Source organism: Bombina bombina, chromosome 6 (genome assembly GCF_027579735.1).
Source record: "Bombina bombina isolate aBomBom1 chromosome 6, aBomBom1.pri, whole genome shotgun sequence".
Classification (NCBI taxonomy): domain Eukaryota; kingdom Metazoa; phylum Chordata; class Amphibia; order Anura; family Bombinatoridae; genus Bombina; species Bombina bombina.
The window spans coordinates 568,185,463-568,200,876 of NC_069504.1; the positions used below are offsets into that span (position 1 = coordinate 568,185,463).

Below are 15,414 nucleotides of genomic sequence, written 5' to 3' on the forward strand. Positions count from 1 at the left end.
ATCTGTCTCTACAGATTGTATTAGACAGCCGGTCGAGAGAATCACTCCCTTGGTGACTCTGTCCAGATCTGTCCTGAGGGACGTGCTTCTTAAGACCATCCTGGGAGATTGTGACTAATGACACAATCCTATCTGGATGGGGAGCTGTTTGGGGTGCCAGGAAGGCACAAGGGTTGTGGACTCAGGAGTCGTCCTTCCTCCCGATCAATTTTGGAACTACGGGCAATCTTCAATGCCCTGAAGGCTTGGCCACTTCTGGGTTCATCCCAGTTTATCAGATTACAATCAGACAATATATCCTCGGCTTACATCAACCATTAGGGGGGAACGAGAAGTTCCTTGGCGATGAAGTATCTCAGATTCTGGAGTGGGCGGAGGCCCACAGCTGTTCGCTGTCAGCGATCCACATACCGGGTGTGGACAACTGGGAGACCGATTTTCTCATCAGGCAATCTTTCCACCCAGGGGAATGGTCTCTCCATCCCAAGGTGTTTGCAGAGATATGCAGCAAGTGGGGGATGCCAGAGATAGATCTCATGGTGTTCCGTCTCAATACCAAGCTACCCTGGTACGGGTTGAGGGATCCCCAAGCGAATCTAATAGATGCATTAGCAGTGCCCTTGAGGTACAAACTCATCTTTTTCCTCCATTACTGCTTCTTCCTCCAGTGGTGGCCCGCATTAAGCAGGAGCGCGTATCAGTAATCCTGATTGCTCCATCGTGGTTCGCGGATCTAGTGGGGATGTCCTCCTCTCCTCCGTGGAAGTTACCTTGTCGCAAAGACCTCCTGATACAAGGTCCATTTGTTCATCAAGATCTAGATTCTCTGAGGCTGACTGCGTGGAGATTGAACACTTAGTCTTAGCAAAGAGAGGTTTCTCTGAGAGGGTCATTGATACTCTTATTCATGCTCGTAAACCAGTTACTCAGCGTATCTACCACAAAGGGTGGAGGACCTACTTATTCTGGTGTGAAAAGCGTGGTTTTTCCTGGCACAGAGTTAAGGTTGCTAGGATCTTATCTTTGCTCCAGGATGCACTGGAGGAGGGCCTTCCTGCTAGTTCCCTAAAAGGACAGATTTCTGCCCTGTCTGTTTTATTGCACAAGAGGTTGGCTGAGCTTCCAGACGTGCAGTCCTTTGTTAAGGCTCTGATTAGGATCAGACCTGTGTTTATATCTGGGGCTCCTCATTGGAGCCTAAATCTTGTTCTTCGTGTTTTGCAACCGGCTCCCTTTGAGCCTCTGCATTCCATTGACATTAAATTGTTATCTTGGAACATTCTTTTTTTTTTTTTTTTTTTTTTTTTTTAAGTTTTTTATTGAGTGGTAAACTTATACAGCATAGTTGATATTATATTATTCAGTCAATTGCTTCACAGAGCAAGTATAGTCATTACACATAAAATGTATATTTTCTGAGAACAGTTAATACACAGCATTCTTCAACTCCACGAGGCATACTATGATTTAACATAATTGTTCTTTTAACATTTCTACTTGTAGGTACACACTATTAGGATAAAATCCAAATCATACCAGCAGTAAATTGGCTCTATTCAATTAAAGTGTAATACTAATGGCTAAATGATGACCTATATTCCTCCCACAAAAAGGAAATGGACAGGTAATCATCCAATCTTTTGGAGATAACGAAGTGGTACTTTTCTAGCAATATTGTAGTGGATACTAAAGCTCTCCACTTCTCCGTTGTGGGCGGGTTTGTTTGCTTCCAATGTTGCGGTATTAGTCTTTCTCCAACATAGGTGTGTCCGGTCCACGGCGTCATCCTTACTTGTGGGATATTCTCTTCCCCAACAGGAAATGGCAAAGAGCCCAGCAAAGCTGGTCACATGATCCCTCCTAGGCTCCGCCTACCCCAGTCATTCTCTTTGCCGTTGTACAGGCAACATCTCCACGGAGATGGCTTAGAGTTTTTTAGTGTTTAACTGTAGTTTTTATTATTCAATCAAGAGTTTGTTATTTTAAAATAGTGCTGGTATGTACTATTTACTCAGAAACAGAAAAGAGATGAAGATTTCTGTTTGTATGAGGAAAATGATTTTAGCACCGTAACTAAAATCCATGGCTGTTCCACACAGGACTGTTGAGAGCAATTAACTTCAGTTGGGGGAACAGTGTGCAGTCTCTTGCTGCTTGAGGTATGACACATTCTAACAAGACGATGTAATGCTGGAAGCTGTCATTTTTCCCTATGGGATCCGGTAAGCCATGTTTATTACGATGGTAAATAAGGGCTTCACAAGGGCTTATTAAGATTGTAGACTTTTCTGGGCTAAATCGATTCAGTTTTAAAACATATTTAGCTTTGAGGAATCATTTTATCTGGGTTTATTGATATTATAATATCGGCAGGCACTGTATTAGACACCTTATTTCTCTGGGGCTTTCCCAAAGCATAAGCAGAGTCTCATTTTCGCGCCGGTGTGGCGCACTTGTTTTTGAGAGGCATGGCATGCAGTCGCATGTGAGAGGAGCTCTGATACTTAGAAAAGACTTTCTGAAGGCGTCATTTGGTATCGTATTCCCCTTTGGGCTTGGTTGGGTCTCAGCAAAGCAGATACCAGGGACTGTAAAGGGGTTAAAGTGTTAAAACGGCTCCGGTTCCGTTATTTTAAGGGTTAAAGCTTCCAAATTTGGTGTGCAATACTTTTAAGGCTTTAAGACACTGTGGTAAAAATTTGGTGAATTTTGTACAATTCCTTCATGTTTTTTCGCAATTGCAGTAATAAAGTGTGTTCAGTTTAAAATTTAAAGTGACAGTAACGGTTTTATTTTAAAACGTTTTTTGTACTTTATTATCAAGTTTATGCCTGTTTAACATGTCTGAACTACCAGATAGACTGTGTTCTGAATGTGGGGAAGCCAGAATTCCTGTTCATTTAAATAAATGTGATTTATGTGATAATGACAATGATGCCCAAGATGATTCCTCAAGTGAGGGGAGTAAGCATGGTACTGCATCATTCCCTCCTTCGTCTACACGAGTCTTGCCCACTCAGGAGGCCCCTAGTACATCTAGCGCGCCAATACTGCTTACTATGCAACAATTAACGGCTGTAATGGATAATTCTGTCAAAAACATTTTAGCCAAAATGAACCCTTGTCAGCGTAAGCGTGGCTGCTCTGTTTTAGTTACTGAAGAGCATGACGACGCTGATATTAATATCTCTGAAGGGCCCCTAACCCAATCTGAGGGGGCCAGGGAGGTTTTGTCTGAGGGAGAAATTACTGATTCAGGGAACATTTCTCAACAGGCTGAACCTGATGTAATTGCATTTAAATTTAAGTTGGAACATCTCCGCATTCTGCTTAAGGAGGTATTATCCACTCTGGATGATTGTGAAAAGTTGGTCATCCCAGAGAAACTATGTAAAATGGACAAGTTCCTAGAGGTGCCGGAGCTCCCAGAAGCTTTTCCTATACCCAAGCGGGTGGCGGACATTGTTAATAAAGAATGGGAAAGGCCCGGTATTCCTTTCGTCCCTCCCCCCATATTTAAAAAATTGTTTCCTATGGTCGACCCCAGAAAGGACTTATGGCAGACAGTCCCCAAGGTCGAGGGAGCGGTTTCTACTTTAAACAAACGCACCACTATACCCATAGAGGATAGTTGTGCTTTCAAAGATCCTATGGATAAAAAATTAGAAGGTTTGCTTAAAAAGATGTTTGTTCAGCAGGGTTACCTTCTACAACCAATTTCATGCATTGTCCCTGTCACTACAGCCGCATGTTTCTGGTTTGATGAACTGATAAAGGCGCTCGATAGTGATTCTCCTCCTTATGAGGAGATTATGGACAGAATCAATGCTCTCAAATTGGCTAATTCTTTCACCCTAGACGCCACTTTGCAATTGGCTAGGTTAGCGGCTAAGAATTCTGGGTTTGCTATTGTGGCGCGCAGAGCGCTTTGGTTGAAATCTTGGTCGGCTGACGCGTCTTCCAAGAACAAGCTACTAAACATTCCTTTCAAGGGGAAAACGCTGTTTGGCCCTGACTTGAAAGAGATTATCTCGGATATCACTGGGGGTAAGGGCCACGCCCTTCCTCAGGATCGGCCTTTCAAGGCGAAAAATAGACCCAATTTTCGTCCCTTTCGTAAAAACGGACCAGCCCAAAGTGCTACGTCCTCTAAGCAAGAGGGTAATACTTCTCAAGCCAAGCCAGCTTGGAGACCAATGCAAGGCTGGAACAAGGGAAAGCAGGCCAAGAAGCCTGCCACTGCTACCAAGACAGCATGAAATATTGGCCCCCGATCCGGGACCGGATCTGGTGGGGGGCAGACTCTCTCTCTTCGCTCAGGCTTGGGCAAGAGATGTTCTGGATCCTTGGGCGCTAGAAATAGTCTCCCAGGGTTATCTTCTGGAATTCAAGGGACTTCCCCCAAGGGGGAGGTTCCACAGGTCTCAGTTGTCTTCAGACCACATAAAAAGACAGGCGTTCTTACATTGTGTAGAAGACCTGTTAAAAATGGGAGTGATTCATCCTGTTCCACTAAGAGAACAAGGGATGGGGTTCTACTCCAATCTGTTCATAGTTCCCAAAAAAGAGGGAACGTTCAGACCAATCTTAGATCTCAAGATCTTAAACAAGTTTCTCAAGGTTCCATCTTTCAAGATGGAAACCATTCGAACTATTCTTCCTTCCATCCAGGAGGGTCAATTCATGACCACGGTGGATTTAAAGGATGCGTATCTACATATTCCTATCCACAAGGAACATCATCGGTTCCTAAGGTTTGCATTCCTGGACAAACATTACCAGTTCGTGGCGCTTCCTTTCGGATTAGCCACTGCTCCAAGGATTTTCACAAAGGTACTAGGCTCCCTTCTAGCGGTGCTAAGACCAAGGGGCATTGCAGTAGTACCTTACCTGGACGACATTCTGATTCAAGCGTCGTCCCTTCCTCAAGCAAAGGCTCACACGGACATTGTCCTGGCCTTTCTCAGATCTCACGGCTGGAAAGTGAACGTGGAAAAGAGTTCTCTATCCCCGTCAACAAGGGTTCCCTTCTTGGGAACAATTATAGACTCCTTAGAAATGAGGATCTTTCTAACAGAGGCCAGAAAAACAAAACTTCTAGACTCTTGTCGGATACTTCATTCCGTTCCTCTTCCTTCCATAGCTCAGTGCATGGAAGTGATCGGGTTGATGGTAGCGGCGATGGACATAGTTCCTTTTGCGCGCATTCATCTAAGACCATTACAACTGTGCATGCTCAGTCAGTGGAATGGGGACTATACAGACTTGTCTCCGAAGATACAAGTAAATCAGAGGACCAGAGACTCACTCCGTTGGTGGCTGTCCCTGGACAATCTGTCTCAAGGGATGACGTTCCGCAGACCAGAGTGGGTCATTGTCACGACCGACGCCAGTCTGATGGGCTGGGGCGCGGTCTGGGGATCCCTGAAAGCTCAGGGTCTTTGGTCTCGGGAAGAATCTCTTCTACCGATAAATATTCTGGAACTGAGAGCGATATTCAATGCTCTCAAGGCCTGGCCTCGGCTAGCGAGGACCAAGTTCATACGGTTTCAATCAGACAACATGACAACTGTTGCGTACATCAACCATCAGGGGGGAACAAGGAGTTCCCTAGCGATGGAAGAAGTGACCAAAATCATTCTATGGGCGGAGTCTCACTCCTGCCACCTGTCTGCTATCCACATCCCAGGAGTGGAAAATTGGGAAGCGGATTTTCTGAGTCGTCAGACGTTGCATCCGGGGGAGTGGGAACTCCATCCGGAAATCTTTGCCCAAGTCACTCACCTGTGGGGCATTCCAGACATGGATCTGATGGCCTCTCGTCAGAACTTCAAAGTTCCTTGCTACGGGGCCAGATCCAGGGATCCCAAGGCGGCTCTAGTGGATGCACTAGTAGCACCTTGGACCTTCAAACTAGCTTATGTGTTCCCGCCATTTCCTCTCATCCCCAGGCTGGTAGCCAGGATCAATCAGGAGAGGGCGTCGGTGATCTTGATAGCTCCTGCGTGGCCACGCAGGACTTGGTATGCAGATCTGGTGAATATGTCATCGGCTCCACCTTGGAAGCTACCTTTGAGACGAGACCTTCTTGTTCAGGGTCCGTTCGAACATCCGAATCTGGTTTCACTCCAGCTGACTGCTTGGAGATTGAACGCTTGATTTTATCGAAGCGAGGATTCTCAGATTCTGTTATCGATACTCTTGTTCAGGCCAGAAAGCCTGTAACTAGAAAGATTTACCACAAAATTTGGAAAAAATATATCTGTTGGTGTGAATCTAAAGGATTCCCTTGGGACAAGGTTAAGATTCCTAGGATTCTATCCTTCCTTCAAGAAGGATTGGAAAAAGGATTATCTGCTAGTTCCCTGAAGGGACAGATTTCTGCCTTGTCGGTATTACTTCACAAAAAGCTGGCAGCTGTGCCAGATGTTCAAGCCTTTGTTCAGGCTCTGGTTAGAATCAAGCCTGTTTACAAACCTTTGACTCCTCCTTGGAGTCTCAATTTAGATCTTTCAGTTCTTCAGGGGGTTCCGTTTGAACCCTTACATTCCGTTGATATTAAGTTATTATCTTGGAAAGTTTTGTTTTTAGTTGCGATTTCTTCTGCTAGAAGAGTCTCAGAATTATCTGCTCTGCAGTGTTCTCCTCCTTATCTGGTGTTCCATGCAGATAAGGTGGTTTTACGTACTAAACCTGGTTTTCTTCCAAAAGTTGTTTCTAACAAAAACATTAACCAGGAGATTATCGTACCTTCTCTGTGTCCAAAACCAGTTTCAAAGAAGGAACGTTTGTTGCACAATTTGGATGTTGTTCGCGCTCTAAAATTCTATTTAGATGCTACAAAGGATTTTAGACAAACATCTTCCTTGTTTGTTGTTTATTCAGGTAAAAGGAGAGGTCAAAAAGCAACTTCTACCTCTCTCTCTTTTTGGATTAAAAGCATCATCAGATTGGCTTACGAGACTGCCGGACGGCAGCCTCCCGAAAGAATCACAGCTCATTCCACTAGGGCTGTGGCTTCCACATGGGCCTTCAAGAACGAGGCTTCTGTTGATCAGATATGTAGGGCAGCGACTTGGTCTTCACTGCACACTTTTACCAAATTTTACAAGTTTGATACTTTTGCTTCTTCTGAGGCTATTTTTGGGAGAAAGGTTTTGCAAGCCGTGGTGCCTTCCATTTAGGTGACCTGATTTGCTCCCTCCCTTCATCCGTGTCCTAAAGCTTTGGTATTGGTTCCCACAAGTAAGGATGACGCCGTGGACCGGACACACCTATGTTGGAGAAAACAGAATTTATGTTTACCTGATAAATTTCTTTCTCCAACGGTGTGTCCGGTCCACGGCCCGCCCTGGTTTTTTAATCAGGTCTGATAATTTTTTTTTCTTTAACTACAGTCACCACGGTACCATATGGTTTCTCCTATGCAAATATTCCTCCTTAACGTCGGTCGAATGACTGGGGTAGGCGGAGCCTAGGAGGGATCATGTGACCAGCTTTGCTGGGCTCTTTGCCATTTCCTGTTGGGGAAGAGAATATCCCACAAGTAAGGATGACGCCGTGGACCGGACACACCGTTGGAGAAAGAAATTTATCAGGTAAACATAAATTCTGTTTTTGGCGCTATTGATCATTATATACAATAATTGGAGTCTAAGTTTACATCTGACCTTTGGGAATTTATTAAAAAATATTATTACCGGATCTAAGGGTATTGTGGTTCCAATGACTTTATTAATTTCCCCTATAATGTCAGTCCAAAAAGGGGTAATTTTGGGACATTGCCACCATATGTGTATAAAGGTACCTGGATTCTCGCACTCCCTCCAACAATCTGGTGAAGTATTTTTAAATATTGTAGATAGTCTGGATGGTGTAAAGTACCATCTACATTGGAGCTTAATATTCATCTCTTGTATTCGTACCGAAGAGGTGTATCTCTTCATATTCTGGAATATCTGTAACCATTCCTTCTGTTTGAGGTGGTGTAGGTCTTCCTCCCACCTATTTGTGTAGGAGGGAAGTTTTCTAGAGTGGTGTGTCAGTAGTAGTTTATAGGTTAGAGATAATAAACCTCTTTCTTTTGCAAGATGTACAGAGTCCACGGATTCATCCTAACTTGTGGGATATTGTCCTTCCTGACAGGAAGTAGCAAAGAGAGCACCACAGCAGAGCTGTCTTTATATCTTCCCCCTTTACTCCACCCCCCTGTCATTCTCTTTGCTGGCTCTAAGCAGGAAGGGTAAAGAGAAGAGGTGTTAAACTGTTAGTTTTATTTTGTCTTCAATCAAGAGTTTATTTCTCCTGTTAAGTGTAGTCAGTCCACGGGTCATCATTACTTATGGGATATTAACTCCTCCCCAACAGGAAGTGCAAGAGGATCACCCAAGCAGAGCTGCTATATAGCTCCTCCCCTCTACGTCACACCCAGTCATTCTCTTGCACCCAACTAATAGATAGGATGTGTGAGAGGACTGTGGTGATTAAACTTAGTTTTTATATCTTCAATCAAAAGTTTGTTATTTTAAACGGCACCGGAGTGTGTTGTTTTCTTCTCAGGCAGAATTTGAAGAAGAATCTACCTGAGTTTTTGTGTATGATCTTAGCGGACGTAACTAAGATCCATTTGCTGTTCTCGGCCATTCTGAGGAGTAAGGTAACTTCAGATCAGGGGACAGCGGGCAGGTTCACCTGCAAAGAGGTATGTTGCAGTATATTATTTTCTAAGGAATGGAATTGATTGAGAAAATACTGCTAATACCGATATAATGTAAGTACAGCCTTAAATGCAGTAGTAGCAACTGGTATCAGGCTGATATGTATGTATGTTTACACTTAAGTATTTCTGGGGAATGGCACTTCACTGGGAAAATACTGTATGCATATAACTTTTAGCCTAACTTGCAGTGTGAGCGACTAGCAGCAGGCTTTTAATGACATTTCATAGATTAGATTTTAAACGTTTGCTGGCATGTTAAATCGTTTAATTATCTGAGGTACTTGGTGAAAAATTGTTTGGGCGTTATTTTCCACATGGCTGTCGTTTGTTTTAAATTAAGACGGTTTACTGAGCTTCCCTCACTGTTGTAGTGTGAGTGGGAGGGGCCTATTTTGGCGCTTTTACTACGCATCAGAAATTCAGTCACAGTCTGCCTTTTTCTCCCTGCATGATCCAGGACGTCTCCACAGAGCTCAGGGGTCTTCAAAACTAGTTTTGAGGGAGGTAATCACTCACAGCAGACCTGTGAGACTGTGCTTTGACTGTGATAAAAACGCTTATATTTTCAATTGTTATCCGTTTTTTTCTGATATTAAGGGTTAATCATCCATTGCTATGAGTGCAATCCTTTGCTAAATTTGGTTTCTATAACTAATCCGGTTCATTGTTTTTTCAACTGTGACAGTTTTTGTGTGCTTCTTAAAGGCACAGTAACGTTTTTTTTTACATATTGCTTGTAAATTTAGTTGAAAAGTATTTCCAAGCTTGCTAGTCTAATTGCTAGTTTGTTTAAACATGTCTGACACAGAGGAATCTCTTTGTGCAATATGTTCAAAAGCCAAGGTGGAGCCCAATAGAAATTTATGTACTAATTGCATTGATGCTACTTTAAATAGAAGTCAATCTGTACATGTTAAGCAACATTCACCAGACAACGAGGGGGAAGTTATGCCGACTAACTCTCCTCACGTGTCAGTACCTGCATCTCCCGCTCAGGAGGTGCGTGATATTGTAACGCCAAGTACATCAGGGCGGCCATTACAAATCACTCTACAAGACATGGCTAATGTTATGACTGAAGTTTTGTCTAAATTGCCAGAACTTAGGGGTAAGAGAGATCACTCTGGGATGAGAACAGAGTATGCTGATAATGCTAGGGCCATGTCTGATACTGCGTCACAATTTGCAGAGCATGAGGACGGAGAGCTTCATCCTGCGGGTGACGGATCTGATCCAAATAAACTGGATTCAGACATTTCAAATTTTAAGTTTAAGCTGGAAAACCTCCGTGTATTACTAGGGGAGGTTTTAGCGGCTCTGAATGATTGGAACACAGTTGCAATCCCAGAGAAAATGTGTAGGTTGGATAAATATTTTGCGGTACCGACGAGTACTGACGTTTTTCCTATACCTAAGAGACTTACTGAAATTGTTACTAAGGAGTGGGATAGACCCGGTGTGCCTTTCTCACCCCCTCCTATATTCAGAAAAATGTTTCCGATAGACGCCACCACACGGGACTTATGGCAAACGGTCCCTAAGGTGGAGGGAGCAGTTTCTACTTTAGCTAAGCGTACCACTATTCCGGTGGAGGATAGTTGTGCCTTTTCAGATCCAATGGATAAAAAGTTAGAGGGTTACCTTAAAAAAATGTTTGTTCAACAAGGTTTTATATTACAACCCCTTGCATGCATTGCGCCTGTCACGGCTGCGGCAGCATTTTGGTTTGAGTCTCTGGAAGAGACCCTTGACTCAGCGACATTAGATGAGATTTCACACAAGCTTAAAACCCTTAAGCTAGCTAATTCATTTATTTCTGATGCCGTAGTACATTTAACTAAATTTACGGCTAAGAATCCGGATTCGCCATTCAGGCACGCAGAGCGCTGTGGCTAAAATCCTGGTCAGCTGATGTAACTTCTAAATCGAAATTACTTAACATACCTTTCAAGGGGCAGACTTTATTCGGGCCCGGTTTGAAAGAAATTATCGCTGATATTACGGGAGGTAAAGGCCATGCCCTGCCTCAAGACAGAGCCAAACCAAGGGCTAGACAGTCTAATTTTCTTGCCTTTCGTAACTTCAAGGCAGGAGCAGCATCAACTTCCTCTGCTCCCAAACAGGAAGGAAACCTAACCAGACCTGGAATAAGGGCAAGCAGGCCAGAAAACCTGCTGCTGCCCCTAAGACAGCATGAAGTGAGGGCCCCCGATCCGGAAACGGATCTAGTGGGGGGCAGACTCTCTCTCTTCGCCCAGGCTTGGGCAAGAGATGTCCAGGATCCCTGGGCGTTGGAGATCATATCTCAGGGATATCTTCTGGACTTCAAAGCTTCTCCTCCACAAGGGAGATTTCACCTTTCAAGGTTGTCAACAAACCAGATAAAGAAAGAGGCGTTTCTACGCTGTGTACAAGACCTTTTACTAATGGGAGTGATCCATCCAGTTCCGTGGTCGGAACACGGACAAGGGTTTTACTCAAATCTGTTTGTGGTTCCCAAAAAAGAGGGAACCTTCAGACCAATATTGGATTTAAAGATCCTAAACAAATTCCTAAGAGTTCCATCGTTCAAGATGGAAACTATTCGGACAATCTTACCCATGATCCAAAGAGGTCAGTACATGACCACAGTGGATTTAAAGGATGCCTACCTTCACATACCGATTCACAGAGAACATTACCGGTATCTAAGGTTTGCCTTCCTAGACAGGCATTACCAGTTTGTAGCTCTTCCCTTCGGGTTGGCTACGGCTCCAAGAATCTTTACAAAGGTTCTGGGCTCTCTTCTGGCGGTACTAAGACCGCGAGGAATTTCGGTAGCTCCGTACCTAGACGACATTCTGATACAAGCGTCAAGCTTTCAAACTGCCAAGTCTCATACAGAGTTAGTACTGGCGTTTCTAAGGTCGCATGGGTGGAAAGTGAACGAGGAGAAGAGTTCTCTCTTACCACTCACAAGAGTTCCCTTCTTGGGGACTCTTATAGACTCTGTAGAAATGAAAATTTACCTGACAGAGGACAGGTTGACAAAGCTTCTAAATGCTTGCCGTGCCCTTCATTCCATTCAACACCCGTCAGTGGCTCAATGCATGGAGGTAATCGGCTTAATGGTAACGGCAATGGACATAGTTCCTTTTGCACGCCTACACCTCAGACCGCTGCAATTGTGCATGCTAAGTCAGTGGAATGGGGATTACTCAGATTTGTCCCCTACGCTGAATCTGGATCAAGAGACCAGAGATTCTCTTCTATGGTGGCTTTCTCGGCCACATCTGTCCAGGGGGATGCCCTTCAGCAGGCCAGACTGGACAATTGTAACAGACGCCAGCCTACTAGGTTGGGGCGCTGTCTGGAATTCCCTGAAGGCTCAGGGATCATGGACTCAAGAGGAGAGTCTCCTTCCAATAAACATTCTGGAATTGAGAGCAGTTCTCAATGCCCTTCTGGCTTGGCCTCAGTTAGCAACTCTGAGGTTCATCAGGTTTCAGTCGGACAACATCACGACTGTGGCTTACATCAACCATCAGGGAGGGACGAGGAGTTCCTTAGCGATGATGGAAGTATCAAAGATAATTCGCTGGGCAGAGTCTCACTCTTGCCACCTGTCAGCGATCCACATCCCAGGAGTGGAGAACTGGGAGGCGGATTTCCTAAGTCGCCAGACCTTTCATCCGGAGGTCTTTGCCCAAATACTTCGACGTTGGGGCAAACCAGATATGGATCTCATGGCGTCTCGCCAGAACGCCAAGCTTCCTCGTTACGGGTCCAGGTCCAGGGACCGGGAGCGGTCCTGATAGATGCCTTGACAGCACCTTGGACCTTCAGGATGGCTTATGTGTTTCCACCCTTCCCGATGCTTCCACGTTTGATTGCCAGGATCAAACAGGAGAAAGCAGCGGTGATTCTAATAGCGCCTGCGTGGCCACGCAGGACCTGGTATGCAGATCTAGTGGACATGTCATCCTGTCCACCTTGGTCTCTGCCTCTGAGACAGGACCTTCTAATTCAGGGTCCTTTCAAACATCAAAATCTAATTTCTCTGAAGCTGACTGCATGGAAATTGAACGCTTGATTTTATCAAAGCGTGGATTTTCGGAGGAAGTAATTGATACCTTAATACAGGCTAGGAAACCTGTTACCAGGAAAATTTACCATAAGATATGGCGTAAATACTTACACTGGTGCGAATCCAAGAGTTACTCATGGAGTAAGGTTAGGATTCCTAGGATATTGTCTTTTCTACAAGAAGGTTTAGAAAAGGGTTTATCTGCAAGTTCTTTAAAGGGACAGATCTCAGCTCTGTCCATCCTTTTACACAAACGTCTGTCAGAAGTTCCAGACGTTCAGGCTTTGGCTAGAATTAAGCCTGTGTTTAAGACTGTAGCTCCACCGTGGAGCTTAAACTTAGTTCTTAACGTTTTGCAGGGTGTTCCGTTTGAACCCCTTCATTCCATTGATATCAAGCTATTATCTTGGAAAGTTCTGTTTTTAATGGCTATTTCCTCGGCTCGTAGAGTCTCTGAGTTATCAGCCTTACATTGTGATTCTCCTTATCTGATTTTTCATTCAGATAAGGTAGTTCTGCGTACTAAACCTGGGTTCTTACCTAAGGTAGTCACTAACAAGAATATCAATCAAGAGATTGTTGTTCCATCATTGTGCCCTAACCCTTCTTCAAAGAAGGAACAACTTCTGCACAATCTAGATGTAGTCCGTGCCCTGAAATTTTTTATTTACAGGCAACTAAAGATTTTCGCCAAACTTCTTCCCTGTTTGTCGTTTATTCTGGACAGAGGAGAGGTCAAAAAGCATCTGCTACCTCTCTATCTTTTTGGCTTCGTAGCATAATACGTTTAGCCTATGAGACTGCTGTACAGCAACCTCCTGAGAGGATTACAGCTCATTCTACTAGAGCTGTGGCTTCCACTTGGGCCTTTAAGAATGAGGCCTCTGTTGAACAGATTTGCAAGGCTGCAACTTGGTCTTCTCTTCATACTTTTTCCAAATTTTACAAATTTGACACTTTTGCTTCTTCGGAGGCTGTTTTTGGGAGAAAGGTTCTTCAGGCAGTGGTTCCTTCCGTATAGATATCCTGCCTGTCCCTCCCGTCATCCGTGTACTTTAGCTTTGGTATTGGTATCCCAGAAGTAATGATGACCCGTGGACTGACTACACTTAACAGGAGAAAACATAATTTATGCTTACCTGATAAATTCCTTTCTCCTGTAGTGTAGTCAGTCCACGGCCCGCCCTGTTTTTATGGCAGGTCTAAATTTTTAAATTATACTCCAGTCACCACTGTACCCTATAGTTTCTCCTTTCTCATTTGGTTCTCGGTCGAATGACTGGGTGTGACGTAGAGGGGAGGAGCTATATAGCAGCTCTGCTTGGGTGATCCTCTTGCACTTCCTGTTGGGGAGGATTTAATATCCCATAAGTAATGATGACCCGTGGACTGACTACACTACAGGAGAAAGGAATTTATCAGGTAAGCATAAATTATGTTTTTTAAATGGTACCGGTGTTGTACTGTTTACTCTCAGGCAGGACATAGATGAAGATTTCTGCCTGGAGGAGGATGATCTTAGCATTTGTAACGAAGGTCCACTGCTGTTCCCACATGAGCTGAGGAGTACAGGAAAACTTCAATGTGAGGAACGGTTTCTTGCTATACAGGTAGCCCTCAGTTTACGCCGGGGTTAGGTTCCAGAAGGAATGGTTGAAAATTGAAACCATTGTAAATTGAAATCCAGTTTATAATGTAAGTCAATCGGAAGTGAGGGAGATAGGTTCCAGGCCCCTCTCAAAATTGTCATAAGTAACACCTAATACATTTTCTCCAACATAGGTGTGTCCGGTCCACGGCGTCATCCTTACTTGTGGGATATTCTCTTCCCCAACAGGAAATGGCAAAGAGCCCAGCAAAGCTGGTCATATGATCCCTCCTAGGCTCCGCCTACCCCAGTCATTCTCTTTGCCGTTGCACAGGCAACATCTCCACGGAGATTGCTAAGAGTTTTTTGGTGTTTAAATGTAGTTTTTATTCTTCAATCAAGAGTTTATTTTAAAATAGTGCTGGTATGTACTATTTACTCTGAAACAGAAAAGAGAAGAAGATTTCTGTTTGTGAGAGGAAGATGATTTTAGCAAACGTTACTAAAATCGATTGCTGTTTCCACACAGGACTGTTGAGATGAAGTAACTTCAGTTGGGGGAAGCAGTTGGCAGACTTTTCTGCCTGAGGTATGATGGCCACATTTCTAACACGACTTGGTAATGCTGGAAGGCTGTCATTTTCCCTATGGGGACCGGTAAGCCATTTTCTTAGATTAGGTATAAGAATAAAGGCTTTATAAGGGCTTAAAAAACTGGTAGACATTTTTCTGGGCTAAAACGATTACTTGCTAAGCATATTTGACAGATTTCAAAAGCTTTCAAATTTGGTGTGCAATACTTTTAAGGCTTTAAGACACTGTGGTGAAATTTTGGTGAATGTTGAACAATTGCTTCATACTTTTTCGCATATTCAGTAATAAAGTGTGTTCTGTTTAAAATTTAAAGTGACAGTAACGGTTTTATTTTAAAACGTTTTCTCCAACATAGGTGTGTCCGGTCCACGGCGTCATCCTTACTTGTGGGATATTCTCTTCCCCAACAGGAAATGGCAAAGAGCCCAGCAAAGCTGGTCACATGAT

The 15,414-nt window shown here is 43.9% G+C and overlaps 1 protein-coding gene across 4 annotated transcripts in view; it reads left to right on the plus strand.

The window, feature by feature from the left end:
- Window positions 1-15,414, plus strand: part of RNF111 (ring finger protein 111) — a 689,804-nt gene that overhangs the window by 410,401 nt on the left and 263,989 nt on the right. The window lies entirely within an intron of this gene.